Raw genomic sequence first — 17,006 nt, 5'->3', positions numbered from 1 at the left:
TTGGAAACAGCCACCTCCAAACGAGCCGCACAGCGCTGCTGGCTGTAAATAAATACCTCGAGAAAAAAAAAAAAAAAAAAAAAAAAAAAGGACATAAAACCAAATCCAGCCCCTTCCCCGGGCGCAACCCGATGGGAGGCTTGCGCGGGTCGCTGCGCGCTCGGCAGAATGCAAAGCTTCCTTGGCAGAACTACGGATTTGAGTGTGCGGCGGTGATTTTTATATTATTATTTTTAATGTTTTTCCTCTCACCCACCTCCCTTCACCTCCCTCTCCTCCCACCCCCCTTCCTTTTTTTTTTCTCCTTTTTTTTTTTTTTATTATTATTATTATTTTTTTTTGCGTGATCCCGGGCGCTGCGCAAAACTCTGCTGTAAAAACAACTCTGAAACTTTAAAAGAAAAAAAAAAAAAAAAGTTGCTCGGGGTCCTTGAGGAAACGAGCCGGTTTTCTGGGGGTACACAGTTGTTTTTTCATGCTTCATTTGCTCCTTAGCCTGACAGACTGCATTAATCAGTTTTATTTCCATTGATAGAGAAACCTCGTCTGCTCTGTTCGAGCTACAAAGAATCCTGCGAGCTTTTGTGAAAGTGCAAATCAGTTTAGGCAATTATCATACCAGGAATATGAAGGGGAAAGAGGAGGCATTGCCCAGTGGTCTCCTTTAATCTCTTAATCCGTGGATCCAGGGGGGCTGGTTGGACATAATTTAGGACAATCTGACTACCCTTTACACTGTGATAAGGCGAAGTTACAATGCATCGCGAAAATACGAGCTTTGTTCAACGCCCTGCCTTGAAAAAGTTGAGATTAGGCATTCCGCGCACGTGGTGGCGGCTCCGCCGGGTGCAGTGTAAATTATTATTATTTATATATATATATATATATAAATATCTGATTCGATTTTATTTTGGCGGCCTTATGGGATGCCGGTGACTTTGCGGTTCGGCGGAGGCCCAGGCGTGTCGCAATGCGGTCCCTCTGTCCCGAGCCGCCCTCCTGGCCCCGCAGTGCCACCCCCGAGGCGGAGCCCTGCGCGCACCGCTGCGCGCCTCCACCTGAACTCCTCGCGCTCTCCCCAAACCCACGCGGACGTTCTGCGGCCGAACAGCGGGCTGGGGCCTTTCGGAAGATTGTTTCCCATCTTGATAAAAGGCTTATTTCTGCGGGAGCCCTATATTTTTTCCCCCGCCCCCCCTTTCACCCAACACCCGCCTCCCCCCCCCCCCTTTTTTTTTTTTTTTTTTTTTTTTTTTTTTTTTTTGAACCGTGAGGAAAGAGAGGGGGAAAAAAAATTAAGCGTCCTATGTAGCGTAACAGCAATAAAATCTTCAGAGAATGCCATTAGCTTTGAAAAAAAACCCTAAAAGCTTTATTACAAACCGAGCTTTGAAAATAGGGGGGATTAGGAGTCTGAAAGGGTCCCACAATGGTTAGAAGAAAAGGTTTCATGCTAATGAGGTTAATGCCCTTTGTATCTCAGGACTCCACAACTTCATTACTCCCTATCTCCGGCTGCACCAAGCGGCTCAGAACACTGCAATCCACTCCAGCTCTCCCCTGCCTTGCCTAGAGAAGGATTTGATAGCAGCTCTGTTCAAACTAGATAATTATATCTTTTCAAGTCGGAATTAAGATAAAGAAAGTGAAGCAAAGGCGGCTAGCCTTGATCCACTGCAAACAAATTTGGCGCACTTTCGAGTCTCTCTCCCCCTGCCTCAATAGGCAGGACAGGCAGCTTATTAGACCCTCATTTGCTTTATTAATTCATCTATTTAAAGTGGCAGGATTAAAGAGAGGGAGAGAGAGGGAGAGCCTAATGTGGGACAGTGGATGCCAGGCAACGTGGAAATATAAATATTGGCGAGATGCTATCCGAGCGGGCGGTTAAAAATACATTTTCTATTAAATAACTGGGAGGGGTGGGGGAGGGAAGGTAGATTTCGGGTAGCGAATTACAGACCGCGGCGGATTTTTGCTGCTCGTTCGAATGAGATATCGGTGCCTGCCCGCAGGCGGTGCCTCGACGGCCGCAGTCCTCGGGATCTACAGCGGGGGACGCGGGGGTTTTCGACCCGCACCTTCCGCAGCGCTGCGGAGTGAGGGAGCGCGGAGCGACGCCGAGGATTTCCCCTCGATCTCCCCTCTCCCTTATGGCTGGAGGCTACGCTGCCACTCGCCTCACCTCCTGTCCACCCGGCCGTGCCCCAAATGTGGCACCGCAACACACGGGGCTCCCACTGCTCCCCTCCAACCTCCCCGGGTCCTCTTCCCTCAGCGCTGCCATCGTACTGCCGCAATAGCACCGAACCTGCCCTGCTTTGCTCCGCACACAGAATCTGTCCGCCCCGCTTTGGCCTTTTAACCCTTTCCCTTCGAACACAGCCGGCGGCTCTCGGCCTTTCCCGGCTGTGGGCTGATAGGGTCGCGCCCCCCAATGTTCCTGTCCCCATTTGGAGTCTCTAGTTTATTGTGTTGCTGAACGGCGTTTATTTTTCCCTCTCCCCTCTGGTGGATCTCGCCGTTACTTCGGAAATTAGCAGTTAGCCATAATTAGCGAGTCCGGCCAGTAGGAAATAGGCACAGCCGGGGCAGCTCCGAGCGGACCTCTCCCGATAGCTCTCCCGCTCCCCCATCCACAGCCGCCGCTGTACCCCCGCACAGGGCCCCGCTGCTCGGTGCGACGGGAGTTTGGAGAACCTCCTGACCCCGAGCCGCAGCCCCTCTCTTGCTGGGACAGCATTAACCGGGAGGACCACGGTGGAAATCCGAAGGGCCGTCCGTCCCCTCCCCTCTCCCTCTTTTAATCACCCTTTGCAATTAGCGCCTGTTGCGGGATCCCCGCACCCAGCCCTTCCCCAGCGGTTCGGTGGGGGCTGCGTTTCCGCTCCCCTCCGCTCCTGGTAGCGCCGAACCGCCCCCGTCCTTCTGTCTGTCTGTTCGTCCGTCCGTCCCCCCGGGGGGCAGCAGCGGCCGTGCGGGGTTCGGGCGCTGCGGGAGCGGCTTTATAGAGGCGCTGGGCACGGAGCGGCCCGGCCTGACGTCAGGAGAACCCGATCCGGCCCGCTCCGCTCCTGCGTCTGAAACTGATCCTTGAAATGAGAGAACAGACTCTACACAATTCCCATGGCCTTGACATAAGGTACAGCGATAAATATACACCACTAATGAGCAATTACCATATAATCACCTTCCAATTAGCTCGCATAATGATGAATTAAACATTCTAGCCTGCTGGATTAGGTTTCTTACTTTGTATATTATTTACGATGGCTAGCTTCTGCTGAGCACCAAATATCGAATGAGATAGGGAATTTCAGTTGGGCTAATTACGCATTCAGTTCACGCCCGGAGTTTTTGTCACCCGCTAAGGAAAGTGCGTTGGAAGGTGGTGTCCATCCCTTTCTGTCCCTCCTTTTTGATGTCCTAAAACAAAACCCTCTATTTTCCACCGATGCTCGGCTCGGAGCCCTTCGCGTCAATCCCTTTCTTCTCCCCAGGGCCGCACCGACGGATGATGGACCGAGGCTGTCCCCGGGACGCCGAAATAATGAGGGGTGGCCCCGGTGTAGATGGTCGGGACGCAGAAGGGCTCTCGGGGAAGCGGTCTGCACTGTTACATCATTTTAGGAGGTGGGAGGGGACCCCAACCGCAGGTAGAAAGACTCTAGTCCCACTGATGTGGGAATCCCTCCGCGATGCTCCACGCGCTATCCGATATCTGTGCTATTCTGGGGCGGGGGCTCCCAAACCAATGGGTCAGCGGGGAGAGGATGGGTTCTGCTCCTAGGGAGCGGCTTTGGGCACGAGTGTGGTTCTGCAACGGGGGGAGAGGAGCAAAAGCAGCCCCGAAGGTGGAGGGGGAGGATGGAGGGCTGACGGCAGAGGTCTGGAGCTCGGAGTGCTTTGGGAAAGGGATGGGGGGCTGCAAGGAGGAACCCGACTCATTCTGTGCTGTTAAGCCGGACCCTTGGTGTTGTCTTCATGGATGCGTGAACCAATCCCCATTTAGAGCCCTGCCACGCACCGGGAGCTGCCTTCTGCACACCTCCAACGGCACCTGCGGGAAATCTCCCCGGGACCCCACGGGAGTGTGTGTGCGTGTGTGTGTGGGGGGATAGAGGGGGGTGGAAGGACACGGCTGTCAGCCCCACTCGAGGTGCCTTTGTAAGAGCGGGGTATCAGCAGTGTCTCAGCCAACCCCGGACAGCCCTCGTGCAGCCCCAGCGCTCGGATTCACCTATTATTGTTAATATTATCAGGAGGATATAAATTGTCCTGTTTAAAAAAAAAAAAAAAAAAAAAGCCAAACAAAACAACCAAACCACACTGGAAGAATCCAAAACAATTTCAGCCCCCGAGTGAGCGCTGACTGAATGAGTACCGGGGACACGGCCCCAAACACAGCGTGTAGAGAAGATGATGTAACTGCTGTCACATCCCGAGCGCCGGGAAGCGGCCGTTCCGATCCTCCCCGAGGTGAGGAGTGACCGAATTCCCTTTTTTTTTTTTTTTTTTTTTTTTTTTTTTTTTTTTTTTTTTTTTTTTTTTTGTGGGTTCGATTCATCGCTGTGCCAGTAACGAAACGACCTGGCGATGGTTGTGCTGTGCTCGCATAGTGCGTCTCTCCGCATAGGGCCGGGCGGCGGGTGTAGGCACGGTTGTTTTATCTTTTGATAAAACAGGGAAGAAAGTGCATTCCTGTGGGTTACAAGAGCGAGAGATTCCCAGATAACTCTCCCGTGGTCTCATTTGTAACCCACCCGATCACGGTTATTTTATTTGGCAACGTGCGCTCGGGATAAGATGTGCTGCGATGAGACGGGATGGGGTGGGAGGTGATGGGATACTGGGACACGGATGTGATGCTCAGAGCCTTTGGCGAGGCGCTTCCTCCTGTGTCAGCCCCTGCTCCCGGTGACAGCCTGCCCGGAGCTGCCACGCCGCACTTCTCAGGGTTACAAAAAAAGAGGACGAAAGAGGAAGACGGAGTTTGGAAAGGCTGTTCAGACAAAATGTGAAAGGGTCTTTTCATAAGAAAAACGTTATGGCGTTTTACTTCTCGAGGAGTGAGAAATAATGTCAGATCTGAGCTGCAGCATTGACTGAGATCCATAAGGAAGAGTGAGAAATAGAAATGAGGGCAGTAAGAGAGCAGAAGAACGGAGAAAAGAGACAGAAGATATGTGTGAAAAAGAGGTAGAGAGAAACAGAAGAAAGAAAGGAAGGGAAAGAAAGAAATAGAAGAAAGAGAAGAATGAAACAGAAAAAAAAGAAAGAGAGAAAGAAAGAAAAAAATAAAAAGAAAGAAAAAGAGAGAAACAGAGGCAATGAAAGGAAATGCCACGTGCGAAAGGAAAGCAGAAGGTTGCAGTATGGAAATTAATGAAGATGTCACACAGCCGTTGTCACACGAGCATGGGGAAGGGTCGCGAGTTCAACACGGGCCGACTGGGAAATTCACGTCGATTTGCCTTTGGGAAAGCCAAGGGCTTTCGGAAATCCCCTTTCTTTCCACTACTGTGGCAATGTCCCCAAAGGTTGGGTTCGTTTTTTTTTTCTTTTCCTCCCGTAAATACAAGCGGCTCGAGGACCCCGCTCGGGTATCCCCGTCTGCCGGAGCCCCACCGCAGCCGCAGGAACGGCTCAGCCCCGCGTGTCCCCCCGTTGCGCAGAGCCGGAACGGAGCTGGGGACATCGCCGCCGGAATGTGGAGAAAAGGCTCTTAGGGGTGGTTTCTCTTCTCCCAGGGAACCGGGCAGACCTGGAGCCGAGGGGACACAGACCCCGCCGCTCTCCGCAGCCCCGCCGGGTTCCGCGTCCGCGGGACGGGACGAGAAGGATACGGGGCCGCTCATTTTCGGGTACGGGGATAACTTCAGGCTGCTCCTCCCCGCGACTCGGTTGGAAAAGGAGCACGAGGCGACGCCGACACCAGTTTAATTAATCAAGGCTCTTGTACCTTCGGGGGGATTGCATCAGTTAGCATGAAATATTCATACGGGAGCTCTCCGAGCCGCTCCGTTTAATCATCCCTGCCGCAAACGCAGGGCTCCGGCTCTCTACGCGTGTGCCATTGATTTCCGTGACCTCATCTGCACACCTCCGGGGGGCGGGACCCATTCTGACAACCCCCCCCCCCCGGAGGGCACCGGTGTCCGTCCCGTCCCGTCCGTGTCCCCTCTCAGCCCGCGGCAGCTGAGTTTTGCACTCAGACAGTTCAATTGCAGCAATTATATATTCCTCTAAAAAAAAAAATAATAATAAAAAATAAAAAAGGAGGAGTGGAGGGGCGTAAAGCAAAACACCCAGGAGGAAAAGAATTTGCCGTCGATTAATTTAAACCAGTTCGAACGGACCGGCTGTCAGTTCTGTAAGTAAATGACGCCGTGTTGATTCAGATGTTTCTCGCCGTGATCGCTGCCGGACTCCCAGCCCTCGGGAGCCCGCACGGGGAGAGGATTTCGGGCTCCGAAGCGATGAGCCCGGCTCCCACCTCTCCATCAATCACGGCTTTATTGGGTGTCACCCGGCGGGGTGCGGGGAGAGCAGCGCACGTTAAGTGGTGCCATTAGGCTGCAGCGCAACAAGCGGAGAGGAGGTAATTGGCAGCAATTGGCGGCCCCAGTCCGCTGACCTGTTAATCTGTTGCCACCAACGCTCAGCCAGCAAAGGAGGGGAAAAAAAAGAGCGGGGGAGAAAAGTCTAACCGACAGCAAAACGCGGTGTTTGGGTGGGAGGCCCCGTCCCACATCCCGGTGTCTGGGAGGTGTGCGAAGGGAACTCGCACGGGAGGAGGCCGATCTCTCCAAAACAATTCCCTCCCAAGGTTACATTGCGTCTGGGAGAGGAGATGGGCCCTGCTGTGGCTGAAAGGAAAACGCTGTCAGGGATTTTTAACAGGTGGCTCTGAGCCTGCAGTGCTGTGAGGAGCTCAGGATAGGAGCCATGACAGCCCCCAGACTGACCTCGCTCTACAGAAAGTGGAATTCAGATGGGATCCATCACCATCACCACCATGGTGTATTTCTTTTTCTGTTTCTTTTAATGTCAGAAGACGTGCAGCATTCTCAAATTTACTTCTTTTTATTGCAGTTTTACGTCTTTTTCTTTAACTGTGAAGTTTTGGTTAACAGAGAGCAGCTGTGGATTTCCCATCCCTGGAGGTGCACAAGGTCAGGCTGCATAGGGCCCTGGGCAGCTGATCTTCTGGGTGGCAACCAGCCCACAGCAGTGGGTTGGAACTACACAATCTTTAAGGTCCCTTTTAACCTAACCACTCTGTGATAATCATTGGGAAAACTCCCTAGAAAATGACCTTGGGATCATATTACAAACATATGGCCCCAATCAGTGGCCCTCACTGGGCACAGACAGACCCCATATCTGGGTCCCACACACAAGGACCTGGGGTATTTTGTTATTATTCATAAATCCTTCACACTGGTAAGTTTCAGACTTTTCTTATTGCTGATGAGCTGCTCTCTCCCACACGGGCACACAGTTGATCTACTCAGAACACGCTTGGATTCAAGTCCAAATCAATGAATAAATTACACAGATGGGTTTTGTTGCTTCTATATTTGCTACATATAACAAATCAGCAAAAATGTTCAGCTCGTTAGCTGGGACAATGCAATAGCAGAGGGGTCAAATACGAGCATGAAAGAAGTGCTCATTTTTTTTCATGTGCTGTGACTGATGGTTGGCAGAGCAGCCATGGTTTATACCAGGCATCTCCCCTAATATAACGTACTTGTGAGAAAGCCCAAAGTGTTAATACGTGACAGAATTAAAAATAACTCTCCCAGGCTAAATTACATGTTGTGGAAAGTTCCAGCTATGTTCATCTCATGACATTATTTTAAAGCAGAAGAGCCATTTTTTTTTTATATGAAATATAACTGCATCCCAGTAGCAGCTTAACCATTGCAATGGGTGTATGCAGCATGTTTGGGTTATATACTAGGGACTGACAAATCTACACACTGTAAAATTATGGTTTTATCATAGAATCATAGCATGGCTTGGGTTGGAAGGGACCTCAAAGGTCATCTAGCTCTAACCCCTAGACCTAGTTCCATGTGCAGATCAGTGGCAGAGTTGTGATGGAGTTGTGCACATACGCATGGCACTTGTTTGGCACATTTACTTAGCTTTTAGGGTGTCACAAATACCCCCCCCCCCCCCCCCTTTTTTTTTTTTCTCTCTCTACCATCAAGTTATTTATCTAATATAAGAATGGAGCCATTGAGCCAAACCCTCCCAGTTCAGCCCCTGGGATGACTATGGTGTTTGTGTCCAGATCACTTCACTCCTTGCACTGCCAACTGATATACACTCTGATCCATACATGGCCCAGAAAATCTCCTGAGCACCACAGAGACCTTTAACCATGATGTATCTCTTGGACCATTTCCATTTAAGGATTCACTGCTGGTGTGTGCTGCACCCCAGTGAGCACTGGTGGGGCTCTGTGCTCTGCACATGGCAATCCCCAATGCCTGAAAAGGCAGAGACATGCTCGGCCATGTGCCCTCCATCTTATCTATTTATTTTCTTTTATTCTATTTTTTTTTTTTTTAGTCTATTTGGCATCTATTTGAGATGCAGGTGGCATTTTGGCAGACTGCACTTACAATGACTTCCAAGTGGGATAGCTCTGTGTAATGGAAATAGGGAGGGTCCTCCAACCTGGGGTACTGCAGGAGAGCTGAACCCTGTCTCTGCCCATTCCCTCTGAGAGGGAAACAAGCTGAGCATCTTCTACATTGTACCTCTAGGACACACTTCTCATCCATCAAGAAGGGTAGCAGGGCAGGTGGATGTCTGCCCACAGGTCTTCCACAAGGACAAACATTGCTCCTCTGTACATCACCCGGTGCAGGGAAGTCCTGGTCCATTCCTAAAGCTGCCAGGGACTCCTGCAGTACAACCAGCAAGAACACAATACATCTGCTGCCGAGCTTGCAAACCTTTCATGTTATTTATGTACTAATCTGAACAGCGTGGGCCAGATTTTCATCTTAGTTATGCTGGAGTAAATGAGATATGGGTTTGGCCTCAGATCCAGAAGATCTATAGTCAATCAGTGCTCCTAATGTGCTCATCATGGAAATATCTTGGCATGGTGCGGCTGGCCCACTTCAGTGTGACTAGAATAGCAAAGCATTATATTAAGCAAACAGAACAGTTTGATTTATAGATTTGTGGTAAGAATAGTTCAGTTTTCCAGGGTGTTCAATTTAATTAACATTCTCCAGGGAAAAAACTGCTATTGTTTTCCTAACCACATGCCTTCCAATACAAAATAAACTCTTGCTGGTGTGTATGTGCTGCTTAATTATCCTAAATGGTTCCTTTTGAAAGTTGTCTATTGACCTGCTTCTACACTTCACAAGTGGAGCATATCCCATTCACTCGAGTGTGTGTATCTACCTGCACTCAGCAGGAAAGATACCAGATGAATTTTAACTCTGCAAAAACATGAGCACAACCTGCTGCATGCTGCACTGCCAAGCGCTGTGTGCAGATAGGGCAGAGAGGGGAGTGTGCACAGCCAATAAATGGCAGCAACAGGACCAAGGAATCATAGAATTGTTTGAATCGAATCTGAGTCTGGTCCAGCTCCTTGCCCTGGGACAACCCTTGCCCTTGAACAGGGACATTTACAGCTCAGTCAGTTGCTCAGAGCCCTGTCCAGCCTGACCTTGGGTTTTTGCAGGGATAGAGCATCCACCACCTCTCTGTACAACCTGTGCCACTGCCTCACTACCTTTATTGTAAAAAACTTCATCCTTATCACCAGTTTAAATCTCTTCTCTTTTAGTTTGAAACCTTTTCCCCTTGTACTATCACAGCAGACTCTGCTACAGAATCTGTCCCATTCCTTCTTATAACCCCTTCTAAACACTGACAGGCTGCTCCCAGGTCTGCTCAGAGCCTTCTCTTCTCCAGGCTGCACAGCTCCAGCTCTCTCAGCCTGTCCTTGCAGGGAAGTGCTGCATCCCTTGGGTCATTTTTGTGGCCATCCTCTGGATGCACTACAACAGGTCCAGATACAATACCTGCAGCCCTAAGTACTCAAGAGCTCCCCCACGGTTTGGTTGTGCTGGTGCTTAGATTAAGGTGCAGCACAGGCTGGTCCCAAGCAGCCTCTTGTACGAATGCTGTGCTAAGCCTGGTGCCATCCTTTGGGATGTGCCTGCCTGCCACCCCTGGGATCTTGCTGCTCCTGAAGATGGTGAGCAAGAAGGTGCTGGGGCTCCACATATCCTGGAGCTTAAGTGGGAACAGCATGGGGCACAGTGAGTGCAGTGGTGTGGGACGATGGGAGGGCGAGCTGTTGTGTCGTTGAGTCAGAAGTGAGAGCTGGCTGTAGCCGGCTCCGACTGAACACAATAAACAATCCCACTTGCAACATGCTGTACTATTTAAGGGCTCGGAGATGCCACTGGGAGCTTTGCCTGGATAGCAAGCAGAGAGCAGGTCCTTATTTTCTCTCATGTCTCTCAGACGTAGCACAGCCCCACATGTGTGATGGGGCTGGGTAGTGTGGGGAAGAAGAGGGTGAGAAGGACAGCCCCACAGCACATCATTGCTGCTGTCTCGCCTTTAATTTTTACTTTCCAACAGCAGCATCTCAGATTTTTTCCCATTTTGGGTAAAAAATAAATCCATATTCTAGGAAAAGATTAGATATTTTCCTCTCTGCTTTGCAATGCAAAGCAATTTATTGCAAGGTCCCAGAAGTTGTGTTGCTCCCTCCCGCAGCACCGTAGACTCAAGCATAAAGCAACAGGTTAAAATATATTTGTGTGTTCATTCGTAAGATGCTAAGTAACATGTTAAACTGGTCAAAACAGCTGGCAGATTTCTCCCTAACATGACTATGTGTAGTTTTTGTAAATGTGGAGGCAGCTTTCCTGAGAAGCATATTTTAGACACATCTAAATTATATTACGAGTCAAGGCCCAATTTGGTAACAAGCTGTGAGACATCAAGGATATTTTAATGAAGAATTCACGCTGGAAAAATATATGTCACAAGACATATGAATAGATGCCTCCATGATTACTAACCCTTTGCTCCCCGTGTGCTGATTTATGGTTAAATGCAATGCACTAGGATTCAGATGAGGTCCATGCCTCCAAATGGCCACTTGGGTCTCTTCTCCAGAAGGCAGCACTCAGAAACAAAGCAGCATCAGCAGAGATGCCTGAGGTTTGATTTGAATTTTGCTCCAGTTGACTGATACTATTTATACCCCAGGCTAATCAGAACCAGGGCTGTTTCATCACACTAAATGTCAGGAAAAATATATCATGCGCATCAAGGGAGAAATCTTGGCCCCACTGAAGTCAATGGCAAAACTCCCATTGATTTCAGTGGGGCCAGGATTTCACCCTGAATAAAAACTCATGTTTTAGGCACAGTTTAAATGGTGATGGGTTTATCTGTGAAATTATTAAAGAATTGCTTTGGGGAAAGTTATATTGTTGAAATGCAATTATGTATTTTTGTAGCCTCTACGGAGCTGTTGATGCCTTCACAAGCAGTTCAAAGGAGCTTGAGCAGGCCCACTTCAAGGCTAAATATGTATGAAGTGTGGTTGGGCAGCTATTAGAAGACATAAATGAGTGCAATTCAATGTCTTCAGACAAAATTTCACTGAAAAGCTCTTGGGTTTGCATCTGGATGATCCAAATGTGAATATTTTTCCTTCTGAGTGACGTGGGATCTCACCAGGGCTCCAGTGCAGCGGATGTAACATATTGGAGTTGATGAGCCTGTTGGACATGAGCTTGCAGCTCTCTGTCCTGCTCCCACACTAATTGAACACAGCCCCAGGCCTGCGATGCCTACCAGGCTCCTGCAGCACTGAGCAGACCCAAAGATCTCAGTAGGGAGGTGGGCAGGTTATCACTGCTGGTTTTGGACATCCTCAGAAATGTCTGGGGAAGCCCTCCATTCCACAGCCTTCTCTATTTGTTTAGTTGAGGGTTTCTCATCTTCCTAGTCAGCACTGCAGACGAGCAAAGTGTTAAAACTCACGAGCTTCCATACTTGGAGAAGCCATATTTTGCTGTGACAGTTCGCAAGCAGAAAAGTAGGCTGGTTTTCTCTGGATATTTAGCTCACATTGTGTATTCCTCCAGCTATGTTCCTAATACTTTGAAAAGTATCAAGTGATCAGGAACCTAGCTTTGCATTTCAGTCAAAAGAATGTCTAGTAATTAAAGAAAACAAGAAAACTGTATACAAACAATACTCAGTGATTGGAAAGCACCATTTTCACCTTCAAAGCTCTTTGCTGTAGTGAATGAATCACACTTTTAACCAAAACCATAAATCTTATATCCGAAATATTCCCTTGTTTTGAACGGAGATAATCAGGCTGATTAATTTTTTCACGAATTTCCCTGGAAACCACACTGTGGCATTGCTTCAGCACTGACTGCCCACTTTGCACAAACACCGCTCGTTCCTGAAATACTTAGGTTTCCTGGGAATTTACAGTGGGTCTCTTCCAAGTACTCAGTAAGTCTGATCTTGTTTAAATTACGTGAATGGACAAAATTATAGCCTTTGATGCTACGCTGTGAAAACATTTAATCTATTTTGTTTTTAGCTTTCCTTTGACTGGTACAAGAAACAAAGCATGGGAAAGTAGGCACGTCATGATTTATGGGTGAGTGGCCAGTCACATTTGGAGCTAATCTGTTTTCCAAACATTTATACTTCCTAAGAAACATTTTCTCCAAAAGGATAGCTCCTGGAAGTGGCTGCAGGACTGGTTAGAGAGGGGGAAAACATGACATTTGATGTAGTCATCCTGATTAAGGTCCTGTCCAATTAGGTTTAATGAGACAGAGTTAGGGAACCATCCTAAAATACACCGAGGAGAGGAAAATATTAAGAAACAAAGAGGCTTCTGGTCCCAAAGCAGCACAGAAAAGAATTTCAAACTATCCTGATGAATGAGCGTGACCACAGCTTGATGGAGGGACAAAAATGGGACAACTTTGTCTCTGAGAGCTCGTGTTGAGATTGAAAAAGCAAACAAAAAAGTAAATCTTTTCACTTCTAGACCGCTAATTTGGCTCCACCAATAAATTAGTCACAATCATCTGATAGTTATTGAGCATGTCCACTCTGGAACAAACTGGTGGTCTCAGCACTGGCTTTAGGGGACATCTGGCAGTATTCTAACAGTGTTCTAACAAAACAAGATTTCTGCTTGCCATTATTGCTGGCCATCTCCATAGGAAGGCCAAAGGACTCTTTGAGCAAGAAATTAATAGCCATAAAAACAAAAAGCACAACAATAGTTATTATTATTGTTAATTCACAAGAGGAAATTATACAACTGTATGAGGATGGCAGCAATCACACAGCCAAGGGGGATTGCTGTAAAGCAGGGCTGAGATGTGAGATGTCTGGGGCTGGATTGGGAAAGCATCTGTGACCACCACTATCTTGGCCAGCAGAGCAAGGGCCAGACCAGGGTTTGTAGCCCTGTAGAAACACAAGCACCAGCTGAAGGAGTCCAGAGTCCCACCATTGTAGCCAGCAAACACCATGTAGCCACATCTCATCTCCTCTGCATTGACCCAGGCAGCTGATAGCAAGCCCAACCACAAATTCCTTTTGCCTTTGTTTTCCTGTCTTCTCTAGAGAAAAGAGAAAAACTTTCAGAGTCCGTAAGTCCTAACTCCCTTATGATCACTTCACTGATGTATAAAGAGAGAATTTTCACCAAATCCATGACAAGGATTGGAACATAATGCTTCATCATTCCTATGTTGGCCCTAAGGTGATAATTTAAATGAATTTTGCATTCTGTGCTGATTTATGGTGGCTAAATTAATGTAATAAAACTTCCCAGACCCTTTTCATGCGTATTATTGATAAAAACACTCACTAAAAGAAATGTGCAAATCTATCTTTGTGAGCTCTAATACTCGATGCTGGCATCTGTTTTTCATTTAACGGGATGACTGAAATGAATGTAACTACAAAAAAAAAAAAAAAAAAGAAAGAAAGAAAGAAAAAAAACTCAAACAACCAAATGTGTACATATCATTGTGCAAAAATGGCCATTTCATCACTCACTGATGATCAGCTCTGATTTATTTGGGCAGACTCTTAGCGTCTGCCTTTCATTCTCACCCAGAACTTGAGTTCAGCAGGAGTTTTTCTTGGGCAAGGTCTTCAGGCTCTGACCCAGACGTATCCATCTGCAACAACAACAACTGGAAAGGGCCATACACACTGTAATAGCAGAATGAGTCAGAAATACGTCGGAAAGATTCAAGTTTCCATTCCGTCACGGTCTCCTGTGCTTCGACATTTAGAAATTCTTATGCACAGTGTTAGAAATGTCCCATGGAGAGGTGGGAAAACTCAGCATTGCTGAGTCAAACCCACCCGAATGCCCCACGATGGCATCTGAACATGTCCTTGGAAGAATATCTTGGTGACTTTGTTCGCATGAATAATGGAACAACCACAATGGTGCAGCCAGAATAAATGTCATGCCAAATCCATCAGGCAGGCAGCAGCATCAACACCACTGTGCTAAATCAGGGCTAGGACACTTGGACCAGTGAGAAAGACACCTGATTGGGCTGTACCTCTCAGCCATCCCCCTGCTTTCCAGCAGTTTTTCCTAATGGCATTTCTTTCAGATTCCTGCCTCTTCCAATTCTTCTCAATGTGCAACATCACAGCTGTATGGCTGTGAAACAGTGTGGAAAGGGAAAAATCCTCAGGAATTTTGGATCTGCAACCTTCAATCAGCCTCGGGGGAGCTGTCCAGGCTCAGAAGACATCCATCAAGTTCTTACTCCAAACAAATCCTCTGTCATCTGCCTTATCCCGTACCCTCTGAAGCCAGTGGGAGTCCTACCAGATAATTCAATAGAAATTGGCCCAGGACTCACCTAAAACACACCTGTTCCTTACTACATAATGTGATAAGCTGTGAAGGTTTGTTTTTTAATTGGACACTTAATACCAGCTTTGGCAGATGATTAAACTGTGATTTACTTCCAAGGGAGATAAGAAGTAAATTTCAAAGGAGTTCTGGATAGGTGGTTTAACAGCACAGTGATTACACAGGGACATTTTGGAAGAACGGGGCAAGGTAAAGAAGAGCCAGGCATGGGAGTTATTTATGCTCCTACACTCAGAAGACTACATGTGATTAGAAAAAGACAACAAATTAGAGCAACGTTTAAGTAGTTAGAAAGTAAGAGATTCTGATTGGACATAAAAATTGGCTAACAAATGTTTAATCAGGAGCCAATGAGGAATGTGTTTCCTCTCCAGCTCAAGTGGAAGTGGCCAGCACTATCAGAATGTCGATGTATACAAATCAAACAGTAAAGCTTAGCTGTCTCATGGGTAAAATAAAGAGGCATGAAGTAGGGACTTGTCAGTCATCAAAGCCCTTATTAATAGCAACTGCAGCTTAAGGAGCGTGGCTTCTTGTTGCAAGGAAGTTACAGCACTCCAATGAGAAAGCAAACATTTCATTTCATGCAAAGCAAGCATTACATGACAGAATGAAGAAAAAAGAAAGGTTGGTGGAAAACAGATTAAACTGGAAGACTGCACATGGGATACTAATAAAGCCTTTTTTTTTTTTTTTCATTCTGCATGACAAAAATATAATATTATCAAGCACAGTATTAAAATAGTCTGACTCAATAGATGGGCTTCATCTGCCACATTCACCTGGTTTCTCTGCAAATACTTGATATTTTGCAAGGGCTAATTTCAACTTTTGTTCAGTTGGTTGAGATTACTGTAGGCTTCCTTGTGAAGATGTCAGCTGTAGTTCTTTGTGCAGAAGGCATTGTAAGTAATGAAGATAAATCAATGGCAGGGCCCAGAATAGTCTATCCTCTGTACCCAGACATGGACTACTGGGACTGTTTTGAGCATAGAACAAAGTGCCTGAATGTGGCTACTGTTTTAGGCTAGGCTATCTCTACTGAAGCTTTCTTCTCCTCTACTTCACTTGTGAATATGAATACTGCTCTAGGTCCATTGTAAATGAGATGTAGAACAGAAGTAACAGAACAGAAAGAGCAGAAGCAACAGGTATTTCCCTGTGAAGATATGGTTGTTTGGGGATGAAACTGCAAAATGGTAGAGAGGCGTGATGTGAAACAGAATATGAGAGAATACTGAAAGGAACAACATTCTGCCTGGTGTGTGTAACTAGGTCAAAACCTGCAGTAATTACAGAATAATGGCTTGGAAAGGCAATATTTCAGGACAAGGTGTTTCAAGGCAACAACTTCAGTAGTAAGAATGACAATGGTATTTATTGCAGGAAATCCCTTGCAAGAAAAATATCTGCCTATTACAGACGGCAATAAAGTAAAAATTTCGCCTCAGGCGTATTTCTTCCTAAGGCAGATCAGTAAATATCTGAGTTGCAGAAACATTAAAATGCCTGTAACTAGTAAGAATTTACAGTTCTACAAAAACGTTGTCAACAATATGTAGAAGTGCTTTAGAGATAAGTAGGTATTTACCCAAGATTTATGGATTATGGTATTTTGTGACATCGTAAAATGTGGAGAATCTGAGCACACGATTATTTAACTGGTCAGCCAAAGGCTCTCCTCAGACTATTAGGTGGTGCCATACATCACCACTGGGGTTATTTCCTTGAAAGGTCCTGGAAAAGGTGTTGTATATCACAAACAGCCCGTGACCTCAGAAGCCAGACTGCAAGCACCTTTTCCTCCATTAGCAGTCAAAGTTAATACCCTTTATGTGTGTGTTTTCTTTTCCTGAAAGAAATTAATTAGCTTTGAGATCCTTTATGCCAGATTGAAGCCATGACCTCTGCATTATGATGCTGTTGGTAATCGACTTAATTTTGAGTCTGATGATTCATCATGCACTCATTATATGTGATTTTCTTGTGCGTTCGTATAATTCATTAAAAGAAAGTGGAGTTACATACAGCTACTTAAAATGGGTTG

The sequence above is a fragment of the Tympanuchus pallidicinctus genome, unplaced genomic scaffold (assembly GCF_026119805.1).
Source record: "Tympanuchus pallidicinctus isolate F22 unplaced genomic scaffold, pur_lepc_1.0 scaffold16, whole genome shotgun sequence".
Classification (NCBI taxonomy): domain Eukaryota; kingdom Metazoa; phylum Chordata; class Aves; order Galliformes; family Phasianidae; genus Tympanuchus; species Tympanuchus pallidicinctus.
Note: the sequence above shows the minus strand (reverse complement) of the source record.